The sequence below is a fragment of the Phoca vitulina genome, unplaced genomic scaffold (assembly GCF_004348235.1).
Source record: "Phoca vitulina isolate PV1807 unplaced genomic scaffold, GSC_HSeal_1.0 scaffold24, whole genome shotgun sequence".
NCBI lineage: Eukaryota > Metazoa > Chordata > Mammalia > Carnivora > Phocidae > Phoca > Phoca vitulina.
This window is the reverse complement of record NW_022589727.1, coordinates 15565923-15585588: the sequence shown is the minus strand read 5'-3', so window position 1 is coordinate 15585588 and position 19666 is coordinate 15565923. Positions and strand designations below refer to the sequence as shown.

The window sequence follows — 19666 nt, the reverse complement described above, 5'->3', positions numbered from 1 at the left end:
TCTTCCCCTCCTGCTATCTTCTTCTTCTTTTTTTTTTTTTAACATATAATGTATTATTTGTTTCAGAGGTACATCTTTTGCTTTATTTCTTGCGGTAAATGAAATTTTAATTTAATGATGGGCTTCCACACAATTGTTTTATAACCTTGTCGAAGAAAAAGTGTTAATCGAAAGGTCAAGGTTAACTTGGATAAATACCTGACCAATTCTTGTCAAGGTGCTGAAAATCTGTATTCAAACAAATCTTTGGCAGAAGAGAACACAAATAAAATAGTTACACACAGAGCCGCTCATGCTAAAGCAGGCATGGAGGGCTTGGAGTCCTACCTGCCTGCCAAATCAGATTGGTTCAAAGTCACTCCCTGCTGCCTGGGAACGTCTGGAGGCTCGCCAGCAATCTGCCTCCCAGCCTCACTGTGGACACATGGAAGCAGAATCTCTGTGGTGGGACTCCGGACTCTAAGGTAAACAAGCTTCCCAGGCACTCTGCCGGCAGTAATGGCATTTGAGGGACCACTCAACTAGAGTATGGCAAATGAAAGTAAGAAAGTAAGAGTTCGTCTCATACCACCCAGGAGGGAAAGACATCAAATATGGTGGGTGTGAATATTTTAGTTAAGTGGAAACAAATAGTCTGCTGAGGGTGGGGATGGCTCATCAGCCCTCATACAGACCAGATGGAAGTCCATGTTTCCCAAGCTACTTGCTAATGGCTGGTTTGGCTAGGGAGATAACTGCATGAGGGAAAGGCTCATTGCTCATAAATGAGACTTCAACCTCCTATTAGTTTATTGAGTACTAGTTAGTTTCCTCAGGTCTGACTAAATCAAGGGATGGGCTAACGTTAATTCTAAGTAATGACACCCCAGGAGGCTTCTTGTGGGACGGCCATTAGACCTTCTCCTCGCGCCACTTATCTCACCATCACCTCACCTTATAAAAACCATCCCTAGGGTGTGGTGGCCTCCCTCCCCACCCCCATCCCAACTCCATTTCCTTCAATCACAGCAAAGGCTTTCCATGACTGAGGGGTTTGGATTACAAAAATTGAGATTAATGGTATTTTATTTATTATTTTTTCTTAAGTTTTTTATTTTAATTGCAATACAGTTAACATATGGTGTCATATTAGTTTCAGGTGTTCAATATAGTGATTCAACAATTTTATACATTACTCAGTGCTCACATGAGAGGTATACTCTTAATCCCCATCATGTATTTATCCTTCCCTGACCCACCTCCCCTCTGGTAACCATCAGTGTGTTCTCTATAGTTAAGAGTCCATTTTTTGGTTTCTCTCTCCCCCCCCTTTATTCATTTGTTTTGTTTCTTAAATTCCACATATGAGTGAAATTTACAAATGAATGAAATCATAGGGTATTTGTCTTTCTCTGACTGACTTAATTTCACTTAGCACTATACCCTCTAGATCTATCCATGTCATTGCCATTTCTTTTTTATGGCTGAGTAATATGTGTGTGTGTGTGCGTGTGTGTGTGTATGTGTATATACACACCACATCTTCTTTATCCATTCATCAGTCGATGGACACTTGGGCTGCTTCCATAATTTGGCTATGAGATGATGTTATTTTAAATTTGAAGCTTATACTAATGGATTTCCACCACCGTCATCTTCATGCTGATCACAATAACAACAGTAATAAAAAGAGTAGGCTCTTCCATCCCCATCTTACTTCAGGACACCTCGTTCTGCTTGTCCCCAAAGCAAATGTCTATAAAGCCAAACGTATCTTGTTCCTTCTCAAAGTGGTTCCTCCTGTGCTTTTTTCTATTTCTGAAATGGTTCTATTGCATTCTGGCCGCCCACTCACAAAATCTGAGAGATGGTTTAACAATCAGAAAGTAAATTGGTTAATTTACATCTCATAATGCCTCCTAAAAATCTTTTTCATTTATTATCTCTTAATTGGGTATTCTTAGTATCCTACTAATTGGTCTCCCTGAAAATTATTGCCAAATAAGTCTTCCTAAAACATTTTACTTTTCATCCCTTAAAATCTGGAACGGGCTCAACTACATATAAACCCAAGTCCGGATTCCTTGGCTGGCGTCCGCAGCCTGTCACCACCAGGCTTGTCACTCTGTGCTCTGCTCCTGTCTTGACACATACTGTCTTCTGCTTGCTTCCACTGGGCTCTCACCACCCTCCACTCTTGTTCCCCTTTGCTTGGGACTTTTCAAATCTCCTAGGCTGATAGAAAATCTTGCTCTCCCCCTGAAAACCACACACGACTCCAGCAAGGGATTCTGCTCTCTTCAAAACATTAGCATTTCGTCTGTACCACCTGTGAAAGAAGTTATTTTATTCCAGCTCACATTGTTCTTTGATTTTCTCATTGGGAAAACTCTTTCAGCCACAGCTAAATCGTACACCAATGCAGAAAGCTATAGTTTTCCATAAATACCTTTGAAGAATGGATATGCTTGCCAAGTTAGTTAAAAGATAGATCACTTCAGATGAAAAAAGTGAGTATTCAAAGGAATCTAATGGAAAAAAAAAATGTGGCCTATTCATGAACCCTGCAGTAAATCTGAAAGCTTTGTTTTTAGACCTTAAAGCCTCTGTTTCTGTATGGGTCCTCTGTACATTGACATTAATTGTTCTTTCTCTGTCCCTCTAAACTCACTGAGGGCCTACCACACATTAGGCACAGGGCTAGATGCCCAGGATGGTGGGCGGGATAAGAAATGTGATCCTTGCCCACATGGGGCTGATATTCTTATAGGGAAAAAGACCCTAAGCAAATAATTACACAATTAATTAATCTATTACCACAGTGGCAAAGGCTCAGCAGCATGCTAATGGAGGCTGGGGCGGGGGGAGCAGAAGTGGGACAGCAGGGTATAAAGACAAGTCTTACCTGGTTTGAATGTTAAATCTTTTGTTGAGCACCTTTTATTTTACCCTGCTTAGTTGTTATAGTTGGTTGTTTAGCTGACTATCTCTCCCATTTATTTTAAGTTTATTAAAGGTCAGTGTGCAGTGTTATAAATCTGTGGAACCTCCACTAGCACCTCGAGTAGTCTCTTGAATAAACCTATGCTTTGAATTTAATTGAAGTAAAGAGCAATATCATTCCTATACTTCCCTTTATTCAGGCAATTAACTCACATTGGCTTTATGCAATTGACAAGTATTACACTTCTGTAACACTTGATCTGCTATTGTGCTATTATGTAACTGAAGGACTTTGATCATTCATCCATCATGCATATATTGAACTACTACTATATGCTGTGTTTGGCATTGTATAAACAAAGATAAAATAGATAAACTTTACAGCCCCTTGAGGAGGTCAAAGTTTAATTGGGTTGATAAAAATAAGCAGTTTATGAAAAAAATGTGGTAATTGCCGTAATGAAAGGATACATAGGGTATTGGGGAACAGAGACAAGAGTACTTAGTTTGAAGAAATTTTGGGGGGCTGCCTGGGATGAATCTGGGAGGATACTGGGGAGTTGGTAGGTCAATAAGCCAGGGATGGGAAAGACTATACAAGCTGACAATGAGAAGACACTTGGGGGACCAGATGCAGATAAGAGGGAGAAGCAGTTGAGGTTGGGATTGACTCCTCATGCCCATATAAAGAGTCTAGACTTTACCATGTAGATGACAGGGATTTTCCATAAGGCAGGGACTTAGAATGAACATTCTAGCAGCAGTGGGGAGGTGCAGCTGGGGGCAAGCAGATCTAGATGTAGAAGACAACTGTGACAGTCCATCAAGAATTCTCAGGACAGGAACCAAGACAACAAGGTAAGAATGCAGAAAAAGGGAATTATTTGAAGTAAATTTAGGAAATTGGTCAGACCGTAAGAGTGGAAGAGTGGGGGCAGAAGAAGTGTAAGGAACGCCTCCCCATTTCCCAGAGAGGGAGTAGCAGGTGCCATGGGAGGCAATGGGGTGGGTGTGGGTATTCACTATCTTCAGTTTCAGACCTTTTGAGTTTGAGGTGCCCTTGAGAAATAGGGGTGTCGGTATTAGGACTCCAGAGCTGGGTATACAGATTCGGAAGTCGTTGGCTGGGGGAGGTGCTAGCTGAATTTATGGGCCCTGACGGCATTCCTTGGAGCCACCATAATGAGCACAACGTCTGCCGGGTTTGAGAGCCTGCCACGTGCCAGACCCGTACCACACCACCACCTATCGCTAAGGTCACCTTCCACTTCCATGTTACAGGTGAAGAAATGGAGCCTCAAAAACATGAAGTAACTCGTTTAAGGCACACAGCCTGAGGAAAAGGGACATTGCACGAGCCCAGTTTCTTTTCTGAGTTCAGAGTGTCCACAGTGCCTGTGTCTGTTGTGGGGGGACCTTTGCAGGCAATTAACAGTTACATTTGATGATGATAATATTGGTGATTAGATGTGGCCCTTCCTATCATTGAGTTTTGACATTTTTCTAGTTTAATTATGTAATATTACTTCTATTTATTTATTTAAATATTTTATTTATTTATTTGACAGAGAGAGAGAGCGCAAGAGCGCACACAAGCAGAGGGAGCAGCAGAGGGAGAGGGAGAAGCAGGCTCCCTGCTGAGCAGAGACTCCCCCCCCCCCCCGACTCGGGGCTCGATCCCAGGACCCTGGGACCATGACCTGAGCTGAAGGCAGATGCTTAACTGACTGGGCCACCTAGGCATTTTAGTGACGTATCTTTTGTGATTTATCTTCTATCTAGATTTGAGCGCAGTTAGATTTCTTCATACCCCCATGAAGCCCCAGCTATTTCTAGTGGTTAATAAGGGTGATGATGGCAGTGGGTGGGACGCTCGAAAGCGGGTCCCTTCTGAGGGTGCAGACCCGTGTGTCTCTGTCTGTCCCTCTGGGCCACAGCTGTTCCTCTCAAATCTCAGGCCAAGGGCTTCAGAAACTTATTACTTAGTTATGAGGTTATGAGAGGGGTGAAGACCGGCTACTTTTCCACCAGGACCCTGGGACAACGGGGGAGGAGTGTGAGCATACAGTCTTAATATGCAACGCCGTCAGCCCTGTCTCCTCCCATTCTCATATCCCGCTCTTCGGTCCTCAGTTATTCATTGAGCAAACATTTCCTGAGCACTTACTGGGTGCCAGGCCCTGGGCTGCATTTTGGAGGCAAGTCATAGTTGGTTCCTGCTCTTATGGGGCAGCCTTGGGGGCAGGAGAGGGGAGGGAGATACAGAAAAGAAAACCAAGAATTACCACACTTAGGACAGGTGGCAAGACAGGAAGGAGGTATACTAGAAGAGCATAAAAAAGGGGCATTTAATCCCAGCTTGGAGGGCGGGGAGGGTTTCTTGGAGAACGTGTGTGTCGTGTAAAATCATCTCCGTTTCCTGTTTCTGTGACTTATTTCCTCTCTCTAGAATATTCTTCTTCATTTTGTTTGCCTAGTTAAAAGGCCAGGGGAATGGAGCAAGCTAATTTAACCACTGCATCAACCCCAAAACGAGATATGGATATGTTCATTTTACAGATGAAGGACTCGAAGCTCAGGGAGTTTACATAACCAGCCCAAGTTAACACAGCTACTGCGAATGCTGTGCTTCCAACCTCGGTCTTACTCATTTGTGGCTTTTTTTTTTTTTCCAGCTGCATCATACATCAAGCAATTTACTCCCTGTTTAATGCCCGTTTAATGAATTGATGTCAGTAAAGCATAAAGCATATGTCTGTCACATGACAGGATAATAGTTGAGACCTGGGATTTTTGAGTCATGTGGACCTGGTTTTGTGGCCCCTATTTCTTTCATTTTCTATCAGAGCAAACCTGGCTACCCTATTTTAGTTCTAAGCTTCAGTCTCCTTGTCTCTAAAATGGGGATAATAATAGCATCTACCTTGCAGCGTAGTTGAATGATAGGAAATGTGTGTAGAATGCTTAACACAAAGTATGTTTTCTATAAATATTAGGTATTTTTATTGATTTATTCCTTAAATATTTATGAGCATCTCTATGTGACAAGCATTTTCTAGGTGAACATGAATTCTTTTTCTTTGCTTTTTAAATCTTTTTCTCCTCTTCTCACTTAAAACACAACAAAGTGAAGAGTCTACAGTACATGCTCAATGGGGATAAAGCTGAGTGGAAGAAAGAAGGCAGAAGACAATTGAGAGACAGAAACGGGAAAGAAAAAAAAATCAGTGGGAATGGCGATAAAGACAATGAAAGAAAACAGAAGAAAAGAAAGCACACCTACAGTCCCAGGAAGAAATAATGAACACTTGAAGCTGGGGGGTGGGGGGGGGGTGGGAAGAGAGAAACTAGTGACTTTTAGTTCTCTCTCAGCTGCCACCTTCAAATCATTTAAGCTGCTTGAACACAAAACAACAGTTTCAGTAGTGAGGCTATTCAAGCTGGTCCAACAAGCTCATTTCTGTAAGTCACTTTGGATGCAAGGACTGAAATTCTAATTTCATTTGTCAGTCCTTTCAATTTTGGATTTAACTCCTCTCTCTCTCTTTTCTTTTCCCCTTAAAACCAAAGAAACGTAAAAGATGAGCACTGAGGCTGTAGCGTAATGTCCACATCAAGGGGGAGGTTTCTACTGAGAATAGTGCTGTTCTTTGGTTTGGGAAGACCAGCAGAACCTGAAAACAGACATAACCTCAATGTATGTACGTAGATAGGGCTTCTGTCCAAGGAGTCCATTGTGCTTTTATAGATTGATCTTTTTATTTTTCTTCTAAGTTTTTTGAGAAAAATGAGGCTATTGTTTTCAAATTTATGGATAAATAAAAATACTTGTGTAATACTTTGCCCAAGGTCACCCTGTGGAGTCAGTGGAGGAGTCAAGAACACAGTCCAGTTCTCCACCTCCATCCCAGGAAGAATGAGCAGAACACTTTGCTTTTTAAAGAAACTCAAAACTGTAATGAGGAGCTGCAGCAGGATAATGTGAAATCCATTCCGAATGTTTGCTCCTCACAATGTTCTCTCCGGGGTGTGCCTGCACATGTCCCGTGGGGAGGAGAGTGACAAATACAGTTAAAGATATTTGCAATAAAAGAAGGAGACAAGTGGATGTTGCACTGCAAGGATTTTGATATTTCACTGGAACTGTAGATTTCTAATCGATTTGGAATAGGGCTCTTTAATATCTCCAAGTTGGTGATGAGTTTTCTAAAAATTAGTAATTGTCAACCAGCTGCCCATCCCCTTGCATTGAAGATGAACAACAACAAGGGTGTGTATATCTCAGAGGGTTCTGGAAGAGACGTGGGGGAGGCAACCTTGACTCTGACACTTCTTCTAGAGAATGCAGTTGCTAGACAGTTCTTGCTCTTGTTTTCAGAGGTGTAATGGGGAAGAGGGAGCCTGCTGCCCTGGGTTGGACTATCTATGTGTAAAGTTTCCTCTCTTCCTCCCTCCATTCCTTCCTCCCTCCATTCCTTCCTTCCTTCCTTCCTTCCTTCCTTTCTTTCTTTTTTCTTTCTTTTCTTTCTTTCTTTCTTTCTTTCTTTCTTTCTTTCTTTCTTTCTTTCTTTCTTTCTTTCTTTTTTTCTTTCTTTCTTTCTTTCTTCTTTCTCTCGTTAGAGGTATGGATTAGCAAGGAAGGGAAATGAATCCATGAGACGATACTGGAATTGGGGACCAACTCAGGGTGGACCAGGGTGCCAGGAAGGGCCAGAGCCCTGGGTCATCAGTGGAGGAGGAGGCTGGGCTGCTTCCATAGGATGGAGATGTAAGTGCAAGAGGGAAGAAAGCTGTTATGAGGCCAGGAACATGGTGGCTGGACAGATCCACGAAGTATAAAGAACATTTAATTTTGAGTCAGATCAACCAGGCTCTCCACCTATTATTGGGTGATTTTAGGTCAGTGTCTTTATTTGTGTTTCCCTGGGAGCAGACCTTGAGTCAAAGATTTGAGGCAAGTGGCTAATTTGGAGTTGATTCTAGCAAATACTTGTAGGAGAAAAGGAAAGTAAGGTAGGGAAGAGACGGCAGAGAAGATAGGGTGAATTTTCAAGAAAGTTAGCACAGTAGGAACTGGATCTCAGTTCCACTGGGGAAACTTTCAGAGCTCCAGAGTTATCCCACCAAATCCCATCAGCCATGGTTGGAGGCTCCTACAGGGAAGAGGTCTGGCAATTCTAGCCTGCTCTGCAGGAAGCCAGGGTGAACTCCTTCAGGCAGTGAGTCGCAGGTGTTGGTAGTCAGCTGGAAGTCTGGCCAAAATGCAAGGAGATATTAAGAGATGAGAGGATATTGCAACGGCAGAGCCTGGGTTGTTACAGGAAGTCAATTAACATTCTGGGTCTGTTTTCCCATTTTTAAAGCGAGAATCCTAATATTTGTTCTTGGCCGTGTTGAAATGGAAGTGATGGCATATTGGCTGGCATCCAGGATCCCAAACACCTTGCTCTTTGGAAGTGTCACTTGCCCTTTGGAAATATGCATGGCGTGAGTTTGTGTACATATGTATAAAATAAGGCCGAGAAAAGGAACCCCTTATGGAATCTCGTCCTAGTGACCTGAACTAGACTACACAGATTTGTAAGAATTCTCTTGCCCAGAGCAGGCAGTCCTATGACATAGAACCAACTTTGAGCAAAAAAGCCTCTTTGGACCCATTTACCCAAGGCCATCCTAAAATCTTAGCCCCCTGATTCTGACACTCTGGTGGCAGCAAAAAAAGGAGTCTGTTTGAGAATGTATTAGATAAATGCAGCTTCGAAGTGCCTAGTACAGTGTCTGACATATAGTAGGTTTCTCCAAAATGTTAACACATCCTTTCTCTGTGCCTTTCTTCTCTGGTTTTCCCTTGACACCGGGCATCTCATGCAGAAGGCCTGCCTTCCCAGCTCCAGGTTGAAATGACCAGAGCAACAGGCTCTATTCCTGTACGAAGTGGTGGGGGTGGACACTAAGTAGGAGTGAGCACCAGCTTTCAGGGCAGCTGATCCATAGGCCATCTGGCAGCCAGTGGGAAACTTTGGAGCAATCGTTTCTGCTCAGGTGTGTGGACAGTGACTAGCTAAGTCCATTAATCCATCTCCCCTCTTGGTTTTAGACTGGAAAACACGGAGAGCTTTGGCTCGTTATTGGTAAAGAGAAAAAAAAAATAACATCAGCCTTAAAGAGATGCAGAGTCCAAGTGAATAGCTGCGTCAAGGCAATGGCGGAGGTGAGGGCGTTGGCGTGGGCGAGAACTCAGTCCCAAGAAGTGGCATATACTCGAGGGCCTATTTCGTTCCCATTCATTGCCTACCAGTCCAAAGCCACCTGAGCTCTGGGAAAGGCCACGCTGTGAGAGCCACAGTGACACTGGCAGGAATACATTCCATTTGTCTTATTTGGTTAAGCATCTGCCAGCCCCAGATCAGATTCGCCTGTGTCAGCACTTTGAGCGACACACAGGCCCCCCTGGCTTACTTGCCTGCATGTTGGACAACTCAGCTTTACCCAAGGCTGCCTCCCCAAAGCCTGGCCCAACCCTCTCAGTCCAGAGCAGGCCCCTCAGACTTCAGTGCTCCCCGGGCTTACCTGGGCCCTGGACTAAGAAGAGAGAGTTGCCTTAGGCACCAGATCAGGGCAGGGCGATCCTGAGGCCATGCTGACCGGGGTTTCCTTAGGGGATTTCAGTGTGAGAAGGAATGCCAAGGGAGAAAGTAAGACATAAACTCACAGCAAAGGAGAAGGACAGAGAGGCAAGGGGCAGTAGAGTGAGTTACGAGATGAGGGCATCAGAAGGAACAGATCTCTACCGAAACAAAGTGATGATCAAAATGCATATTTGTAGGTCTTGTCTCTTCATGCATTCAATTTTATCAATTTTATCTTAACGGTATTATTTTAATCTAAATTTTGAAGCTTTTTGCGTTTTCCAAAATGAGCTGTTTCTCCTGAAGGTCATTCTACTTGATTCAAGATGTCACGGAAATGTCTACGAAGAAGCATCAATGGCCCTGGCCATGGATTCTCCTTTGGGTCTCACTTTCTTCGCAATGCCAGGTATGAGCGGCACTGGTCCTGATCCCAGTGCCTGGGAGTCTTCAGTGTCTGTACAACCTCGTTCCCCAGAGCTGGTGTAGAATGAGCTCCTAGTGGACATGGGAGGATCACAGACAGGCACCTGCCATCTGTAGCCCAGCCTTGGTAAGTGCGAATGGGACCCTGGCCAAGGCGGGTGGTGGTGCTGGGGGTCGTCCAACCCTTTCCATTGCTTTCTTTAGGCAAAGTCCAAGTCCCGGGAAGCAGCACATCCCTGGGGAAATGCTTCTTCCACCACCCATTACGTACTAGTCCAAAGCTACCTAAGCCCTGGGAACAACAATGCCAAGTGGGAGGGGAGGGCTTGTGTTGATATCCAACCACAATTCTCTTATATCCAGTCGCTGATGGACAGGATTTTCTGTCTGACCCATTTATAGAGGCACTGATATCGTCAAGCCAACAAGCAGAATTCTCTGAAGGACCTTCAGACATGGCGTCATCACCTCCCTGGCCTCACTAGAATTCTGTATCTGCTCCTTGGAAGGAACAAACACATCTCGGCGTACCTTGCTCAGAAATAATATCACAGCTTGTTGATTCCATTTACTCCCCACACAAGGGAAAACTGTGCACAACCGGGGGGAAGGAAGTCTCAGGCTCCACACAGGGGATTTTCTTAAGGTCTCCCATAACCGAAGGCCATTGGTAACTAGCCTACAGCAGCACGGTAACTGCAAGTGGATGGATTTGAGCATCATCCACCTGTGAACACCAAAGACAAGACTTGAACTTCTAGATCAGTTCTCAGACCGATGGGAAAACCCTCTTGCCTCACCTGTGACTCATGATCCATCCATTGAGATTCCTAGGATCAGAGCATGCTCCCTCTTGAGCGAGGAGGGGTATATTGATACTAAATGGCAGGGAAGGGTCAGCTTGCCTGTCTTGACCCCTGCCAGGGCTCCAGTCCCCTTTAAAGTTAAAGGAAAGCTCCTGGACCGAGGCCGTAGGGAAAGGATGAGTGGTGAGAGTGGGTGTTGGATGAATATACACATGTTGCTTAATGTGCAATCGTCGATTACTATTACACCAGTACTTTTCTACCAAATCAACCTCACTCACTGGAATAAGATCTCTAACTGAACAACTTGGTGGTAGTCGACTCAGCCTCCCATCTATAAAACGGAGAATGATGCCTACCTAATGGAGTTGTGAAAAATAAATGAAATACATACATAATGCCCGATATGCAGTATATACTCATAAAATGTGGCTTTTAACCATGACTTTTATATTTCTGCTGAGAGTATTGCCTTTCTGCGGGAACCCCAGGGGCCTCGTGTTAATCTTTGTCTTAGACGGTAACTTCACTTCCCATATTCAGACACCAAATTCTGTTCATTTTTTTTCTAACGTGTTCACTCCCACTATCTATATAGCACACATTTTTTCAGGCCCAGACTACTGTCACTGGCTGCCCGCAGAATGAATTAAGCAAGGCATTCATTTGAGATGTATTTACTGAGCATGTAATCTGTGTATTGTCTAACACTGCGGCAAACAATTCTGAGAAGGGTCCTGCTCTTGTGGTACTTATGTTCTTGTGGGTGGAGGTAGGTAATGGACAAATAAACAAATGAATAAACAAGAAAAATGTCAATGGTGGTAAGTGTGAAACAAACTGTAAAGCAGCCTGAGTGATAGAGTGTGAGTAGCGGGGGGCGGGGGGGGAGGAATGGAGAGACTGCATGAAATAGATGGCAAGGGAAGATCTATTTGGGGAGAAGCTACTGGAGCAGAGATCTGAATGACAAACATTTCAGGCAGGGGCAGGGAGCGCAAAAGGTGCTTGCATGGGGATGAACCAGGCCAGGTGGAAGGATGGAGGGGAGGGCCTGTGTGGCTTCGCATAAGCGGGAAGGGCACAGTGATACAGGATGAAATCAAAGAGGAGGGTGGGACCATATCTCGTAGGAAAATCAGATGGTGGAGATCATGGGAAGGACGCTGCATCTCATCAGAAGTGTAATATTAGCCACTGGAGGTTTCAGACTGGGCAATAACATGATGTGACTGACGTTTTATAAAGCTCACTCTCCTGGCCCAGTGGAGAATGGACTGGGGGGCCTGGTAGGACGGGGAAGCAGAGTAGCCTGGAGAGAGACTGGTGGCTGGTACCACTGGAGACAGAGGAAAAAGAAAAATACAGGATATGGTTTTAAGAAAATTCCACACTAATTTTCCTGAGATCATTTCTCAATTCCCAAAACTTCGCTGCCAGCACATTGTATTTCCCACTGAATCAAATCTAAATCAGTTTGGTTTCAAGTTCTCCATGATCCTTCTTCCCTGGCCACTTTTCGTCGATTGTTGACGTCTCCGAACTCCCACAGTATCTATACTGGGCGGTTAAGAGCAAGTAAGCAATAACACAGTCTGTCACCCTGTGAAGCACTGAAGGCGTGTTAGTCTTCCCTTCCAAGACAGACAATTCCTTTAGGAGAGGGTCGGTGCTGTCACTTTCCTCCACATCTCGTCACACTGAGCTCAGCTCCAAGCATAGGGCACATACTGAAATTGCTTATTGATTGATTAAAAACATACATGAGTAGCATTCATCTCCTCCGTATTTCTTTCCTATGAGGAAGGGTGGTTATCTGTCAATATTCATTGCACCATTGAACCAATATGCAATGCATTAATCATCTCTGAGATAACCAGATGAAGCTTCCTTGTAATCTTTCTATTTTGCTGAGATAATTTCACTTGCTTTGGAGTTTATGAGACCATAAGTGGCTCCCATCTGTTGATGAACATATTTCTAAGAGTCATTTAGTATCAAGTATGGAATACTTGAGGGGAAGTTAAATTGTAACTTTTATATTAAGTGTCATCTTAGTAACAGAACCAAAATTGGAAGCATGTGTTCAATTTTGGTCTTTCATTTTCAAAGCTTTAGGTCAGGCAAAGAATTAATTTCATTTGTTTACAAAGTAGATTATGCCTAATAAAATCTATTTTGTTTATGGTCACATTTTAGTCAATCCATTGCCTTAGAAAATGAGAGAAATCTGATTGGGTAATCATTCAACAAAGTAAATTGCATTATTCCACATCCACAGAACATTGGCCTAATTTAATTATTCAGTAATAGCATGATGAAAATACTCCCCTTTAATACATTTTGAGCAAGGCGCATACCCATGATGAAACAGTGAAGAATCATGTTTATTCCTTCCTTGTTTGATGACTGACCACGGAATGTAACATAACACTTCTGTGGATAATAACTTTTTCCACAGTAAGGATAATAAACACAAGGTAGCTTTTACGAGGATCCTTACTGGTACTCTGAATTTTTACTACTTCTCTGTATATTTTACAAGAACAGAAATTGGTTCTCTGGTAAGTGCTACTTTACAAAATAAAGTTGAAATGAAATTGGTTTCAATTTACGCATAATAAAAGAAATTAAGTGGGATCACTTTCTCTCTCTACTGAGAGGTAGAAAAATCTCTCCAGGACACTTTTCTTTCACTCCTGAGATTCTGACAAAGACCAAGGAACATTTCCTCAACAAAATGCAGTTATGCACAAAAGTTCACACAAAATAAAAAAGAAATCTCTTGATGGATACCCAGGGGATCTGCCCTGAGAGGTCTAAACTACATATAACGTGGATTCTACAGAGTTGGTCTAGTATTAATGACCACTTCTTGTCATTTTTTTCTTTTTGGGGCTTTTAGAAATATGTATTGTGGTCAAATGTTGGAAATAGTGAAATTCTAACTGATAAAGTTTAAACAGTGTCTAAAAGTTTTAAAATACAAAGGAAATAGCCTTTTAGAATCATTATATGGAGTACATCTGAATTAAGCAATGATAGGTATACACTACAAAAATATTTCTGATCCCTTGATCACTACTTCTTAAAACACAAATTTTTATGTCAACCAGCTACTTTTACTCAAAATGATGACTCCTCAAGAGCCTATTTCCCACTACTCCAGAAGATATCAAGTGTTCACTTGATGTCTTAGTTGCTTATCATGAGGAGAAAGAGTAATATGGGTAAAGTAGTTTAAAGGTAGACAAAAACCAAACCAAACCAAACCCTGTGGTTTCGAGTACATACTAAAATATCATGACACATTGGCTCCGTGGTCCATTTTGATCAAAGCTTTAATCCTAGAAATGAAAAAGAGATGTTCCCCTCGGAGGTGGTGTTTGAGTTGGGGAATGCTGCTCATTGTGCTCCTGGCACCCAGAACTTGGCTGCCGATAATCCTTGCTCCGTGTGGAGAGAATAATCCCAAATGAGGGCGCTAACCATTTTGCTCATAAAATCTGCTAAGCTGAAAAATGCCTGTTACCCAAGTTATTCATCTTTAGCTCCAAGTGCTAGCAAGGAGGGAGGGATGTGATTAGAACAACTCAAAAGAGGGGAAGCAAAAGAAGGAAAACAGATTGCTGGGAAAATCATTCATGGACTACATTTCACTGGCTTATCGGATGGTAGCATCTTATGGTGGTATGATTCGTTTACACGAGATGGTTTTTGTTCTTTTTAAGAGATGCTACATTTTGGCTACATTTCTGGGAGCTTCAATATCCCAGGTTTTCTCACATGAGTGTATATACAAAGACACAGTTATAACTAAGAATGAAGAACTTATGAAAGAGTTTTTAGAAGTAAGGTACTTTTCTGAAAATAAAGGAACAAGAGAACATTTTATAGTTGGTCTACTTCCATTCTGTTTTATGTTCATGGTGTTTCTGTTTGGCATCTGCTGAGGAAAATTGCCAGTGGGCAGCAGATTATCCCAATGTATACTTTTTTTTCCCCTCAGTTTTTAATCTCTTTTCAGGTAACAAAATAGTTTTTCTCTTAGACCAGATTCACTTGGTTTTTCACTTACTTAATTTAAAAGGTAATTTAATGCTTCACAGGAACCCCAGAGTGAGTATATGCTCATCTTGATGCTTTGGGGGGAAAAAACTTACCATCACAAATATCTGTATTCTAAGTTCTCATAACCAGTTGCTTCAGCGTTCGTGTCGAAATTAGGGTGCTGGATTAGGGTGGTCATGGTGGGACCACTTAGTTAATAGAAAAACTTCCAGAACAAGCAGCAATATAGACCAATAACAAAAGAGAAAGGAATTCAGAATGATAAATACCTGGATTCTGATTCCAACTCTGCCACTCACCAGCCATGTGCCTTTAAATAAAGGTATTTAAAGCAGCATAGAATAGTGGCCGGTACTTACACGGTAGAGTTCTATTACTTAATCCTGGTGTGCGATCTTGGGCAAGCTACTTAATGAACCATGAATCCCTTGATTTGTACCTACCTTGCAAGATTACTGCTGTGAGGTTTAAATGAGTTAATTTTATGTAAAATTGAGCCTAGTGCCTACACACTGAAAGCCCATTAAGCAACTAATAATAGCTTTAACTGTTATTATTAATAATTTAGTGCAAAGCATTGCAAAACCTGAAAAATTACGAAACCTTTCAAGCTTGAGTTTCCACCTGTAGAAAAAGGAGATTAAAATATGTATCCTCATAGCGTTGTTGTGACAAATAAACGAGATGGAGCGTTGAGTGGCTGGCACAATCACTGGTTGCAATTATTCAGAAGCATTTTGAGTGCTTGAGTGAGAGCCATCTGCATATTTGATTGCTAGTAGATCACGCAGTGTTGCTAATAAACAATTCTCTTAATCTCAGTCATTATTTGCTTCTAGTGTTCATGCTTTTAAAGTATGCGAGGGCCATTTTCTCATCCTCCCTCTGTCTCAGTGGTATATTTCCACAGACCGCCCTCTGTTGTCTGTTTCCTGAGCCACCCTTACACAGTATTTTAATTTCCTTGGCTTCCAATTAAAGATGTGAGCCCCAGCCTTTTGACATTTACACCTAAGTATTTTCTAGATAGGAAGTCGTCTGACCTTCAATAAAGCTCATCTTTTATAAATCCTTCTTTGTTAACCATTATGCATGCTACTACCACTCTGGGATCCTTTCAGTCTTGCTTTCAAGCATTCTTAAAAAAGCCTCATAAATTGGATAGTTTTTCTAAAGCACAACTTCCAGTTCTGGAAGGTAATCTTAAAAGAGAATTAGGGGGATGGGATCTTTCCGAGTTCCATTAGTGCTAAACTTGCAGTGAGAAACTCCCTTTGGGTCAAAGTTGTCTCCTTGAGTGCATGGCCATTTTGATAAGAATAGTGCGAGGTAATATAATCCCACTCTAAATTTAGAAGTTGTAAAGTTCATGCTACACTGAAAAGGTAGCAGTGAATGGCACTGCCATCCTTACGTTTGAGAAAAAAAATCAGATGCTCATGTCTTGACCCAAGCAAACCATTTAACATTCTACAGGCTGTGATGGAATGTGGACACAAGATAAAATAGAGGTGTGGGTCTCCCTGCCCTTCAATTCTTTCACCCCTCTGACAGTGTGACCATTATTCGCAGAGACCATGTGCACTCTTAGCTTATCCTTTCTGTTTCTGGCTGAGATTCCTTGCTGGGGATGGCAAAGGACAATGCCTAGTTCCTGCCATGTGAGAATGAATGACGCAATAGTTTAGAGTACCGTGTATAGATAGTGGGCTGCCCACATTCAGCAGTCCCTGTGGCTACCAGGATAATAATTGGTGACTTGAAAAATTTACATTTGACCAGCAATCGGTCGGGTGTTTATGTTATGCAAGGTCTAATGGTAGACACTGAAATGAACCAAACCTGACTTTGTCTCTTTAGGATGAGACTGTCCAGTTACAAAATCATATAGGGACAAATAATTGGAATGTAGAGTAGAAAATGCAAGGATCTGTAGCAAAAGGGCTGAAAAGTAATATGGGAGCATAGGAGAGGGAGAAATTTTTCTTAGCTACATGATGAAGGAAAGTTTCGTGGAAGAGGCGGTATTTAAGTTAGGCCTTGGAATATGAGTAAATTTTGCATATGCAGGAAAAGGGGTTAGTATGTTGGTGGAACAGTTTTATATAACACAATACTTTTACTTAAAGGAGCAGAATGGGAAATAAGTCTAGGGAGGTGGGGAGCATGCTGTCCAAAAGATTATGAGGTCACAGGGCCTTGGATTTCATACTCAAAGGTTAGGGTTTTATCCTATAAATAATATATGAGTGGGTTCAACCTGGGCTTTTTATGAGAATCACATATTAAGTTTTAAAGCTGCAGGTGTCTGAGCAGAATCATTCCCAATATTTTTGGGCCCAGAGCAAGAGTATGAACGGAGGCCCACATACTGTGTGTCTAAATATTTAGAAGTTTCAAAGTAAGCAATACCCCCAATACGGGGCCCTCATTTCCACCCAGGGTCTGCAGCAAGTCAGGAGGGACTGCTCTGGGCCTGGAGGCTATAGGAGACCCATTCTCCCCTGGAGCCACCCTGCCACTAAGGACCAGAGTGGTCCGTGGACCTTCAGGAGGAAGACAGGGCAGAAGCCATAGGCAGGCCAGAGATGAAGGAGGTGGATGACTCAGGCTCCTCAGGTTCCCGGCCAGTGGTGGGGAGCGCATTCATACCTCAGTTTTCTGACCCCTCGGGATTGGCAGGCAGTTCTAAGTACCGCCTGAAAGTGTACCCCCACACTCCACCTATCTCCAAAGCAGAGGGAAGGGCAGAAGCACACTTACCTGAGGGACGTTGTCTGCTCCACACCCTCACACTTTAAAGGATGAGGGGTAGCTCTCCTGATGCTACAGCAGTCCCTCCTTCCTTGGTTTCAAAGGGCACAGGCTGATTTCTTCTCTCTCAGCTCAACCCCACCTCACTGGACGAGAGGGCCCAACTCAGCTGCTCTGTCCTGCCCTGCTATTTTATGAGTGCTCCATTGAGTGTAAACTTTAAAACACCAAGTTCAAAAGAAAAAAAGAAGTCTTTGCATTTCTGCGTTTGTGATGTCTGGGGTCTTCTAAAGCATATGACCCCTTTTGGCCTGGTTGAAGGGTTGTGCTAGGTCTGAACCCAACTCCTGATCCAGCATTTCTTGGGGTGGGGTAGGAGTGCCGTCTTAGGGTTTGTGCTAACAAAGCTCCGTGTGTGAGTATAATGCACAGGCAGGGGTCGTCATCACTGTTAAATGTGGGGGAGGTGCGTCTGTTTGATATTTGTTTTGCAGCAGAGGAGAGATACAGAGGGTTGGTATTTTAGAAAGCAAAGAGGAGCAGCATGGAAGACGAATGGAAAGGTGGTGGATGGAAGCAGGAGAGCCGCAGGGAGCAAGCAAGATGAGGGTCTGGAGGAAGCAGGGGTGGCGGGCTGGGCGTAGGGGGAGCTGGATGGAGGGGTGTCGGGAGGTCACACCAGAAGTGCTCAGTGGTCAGAGGGAGAGATGGGGTCAAGGATCACTTAGAGGTCCCCAGCTTTTTATGGTTGAACTTTGTCCCCCAGACAGCTATGTGCAGGTCCTAACTCCTGATAACTATCAGTGTGACCTTATTTGGAAAGAGGGTATTTGCAGATGTCATTAAGTTAAGATGAGGTCATTAGGATGGGCCCTAACCCCTTATGGCTGGTGTCCTTATAAGAAGACATGAGATGGGGCACCTGGGTGGCTCAGAAGGTTAAGCGTCGACTCTTAGTTTTGGCTCAGGTCATGATCTCGGGGTCATGAGATCGACCCCCAAGTCTGGCTCTGTGCTCAGCAGGGAATCTGCTTGAAGATTCTCTCCCTCTGCCCCTGCCCCCACTCACTCTCTCTTTCTTTTTCTCTTTCTCTCAGATAAACAAAATAAATCTTAAAAAAAAAAAAAGAAGAGGAGAAGAGACACACAGGGAGTATGCGACGTGCGGACAGAGTCAGAGACTGAAGCTGGAAGTCAAGGAAGGCCAAGGACTGCCGGCCGCCCCCAGCAGCCAGGATGAGGCAAGGAGGGACAGGTTTGGCAGGTTGGGGGGGCGGGCAGGGCCCTGCTGACCACTGGATTTTGGACTTCTAGCATCCAGAATTGAGACAACACATTTCTGTTGTTTGAAAGCACCCAGTTGGTGGGGGTTTGTTACCACAGGCCTAGGAACGAACTCATGCCTTCCATGGCACACCCACAGGGCCGGCTCTCTCTCAACTGAGCCATCAGTGAAGGCGAGCCTTCATCCCAGCCAGTGCCTAGGTGGGGATGTTCTCCCCAAACTGCATATCCTCTCCACAAGAAATGAGCCCCTCTTTGTCATCCCGCCGTGTAAAAACAAAGTATTAATTCACAATGGGTTTCAATCTTCTACTATACAAAAAGGCATACACAGAAGGTATTAATTTACTACAGGTTTCCCTTGTCTACTCTATGAGAAGGCAGTTTCCAAGTTGAAGTGAAAAGGTACCATATTCCCATTCTGTAGGGACCGTATTCTAGTTGGGGTTTCGAAGGTATTTTTGGTAGCATTTTAAGGTATTGTCTTTAATCTCCCATAGTAAAAATTATCCAGAAAACCTACTAGAGCCTTCATCTCTAGAAGGAACATTTTTCAGAGAGGAAATGGTTGCAGCACTGAACTGCCAAAGAGACAGCTGAAAAAATGGGTCATGCTTTCATCCCATTCTGGGACATAAGCTGCCAAGCGGTTCACTGGTCATTTTTGTCCTCTTCTCGTAAACAAGCTGCGTTAACAAGTTACTTTAAAAAAGCATACTAATTTCCCCAGTGAATTACACAGGAAAGAATCCAGCATTCCCTCCAGAGAACTCA

The 19666-nt window shown here is 43.3% G+C and overlaps 1 protein-coding gene and 1 long non-coding RNA gene across 3 annotated transcripts in view; one reads left to right on the top strand and one right to left on the bottom strand.

Annotated features, from left to right (window-relative positions):
• CHST9 (carbohydrate sulfotransferase 9) overlaps window positions 1–19666 on the bottom strand; it is a 236495-nt gene that overhangs the window by 7966 nt on the left and 208863 nt on the right. The window lies entirely within an intron of this gene.
• Window positions 9029–11615, top strand: LOC116642833. The gene is made up of 3 exons (XR_004301396.1): window positions 9029–9133; window positions 9858–10104; window positions 10380–11615. It is a non-coding gene; the product is annotated as an uncharacterized LOC116642833 (long non-coding RNA).